The 359-nt window shown below is 34.5% G+C and overlaps 1 long non-coding RNA gene across 1 annotated transcript; it reads right to left on the reverse strand.

Moving 5' to 3' along the window:
* On the reverse strand, positions 1-359 carry LOC104775321. The gene is made up of 3 exons (XR_765836.1): positions 336-359; positions 170-226; positions 1-74 (listed from the first exon to the last, which is right to left on the reverse strand). It is a non-coding gene; the product is annotated as an uncharacterized LOC104775321 (long non-coding RNA).

Raw genomic sequence — 359 nt, forward strand, 5'->3', positions numbered from 1 at the left:
TAATGCTATCGAGGATGCTGAATTATCACTAGAACTGAATCTTTTTGCTTTTCGTAGTTTGAATATGGCATTGGCTGCAAACAGAGATTCAATCACAGAACGAGTTACATTTATAACTCTCGCTTGATCATCCCAATGGAACAAGAGAGCATAAAACGAAATGACTTACCACTCCGATGTTCCATTCCTGACTTCTGAATTCTTTGAAAGATTTTGCGTCCATTTCCTGAAATTTGTAGTTATATAGATTATTAGCATAAGTAGAACATTACTGCAACTAAAACATATTAGCAAATCAAGATAAGGCAAAAGCGAGTTTACATTGTGTTACTTACCATGCTATAAATAGGAGGAATCAT

The sequence above is a fragment of the Camelina sativa genome, unplaced genomic scaffold, assembly GCF_000633955.1.
Source record: "Camelina sativa cultivar DH55 unplaced genomic scaffold, Cs unpScaffold12169, whole genome shotgun sequence".
Taxonomy (NCBI): Eukaryota; Viridiplantae; Streptophyta; class Magnoliopsida; order Brassicales; family Brassicaceae; genus Camelina; species Camelina sativa.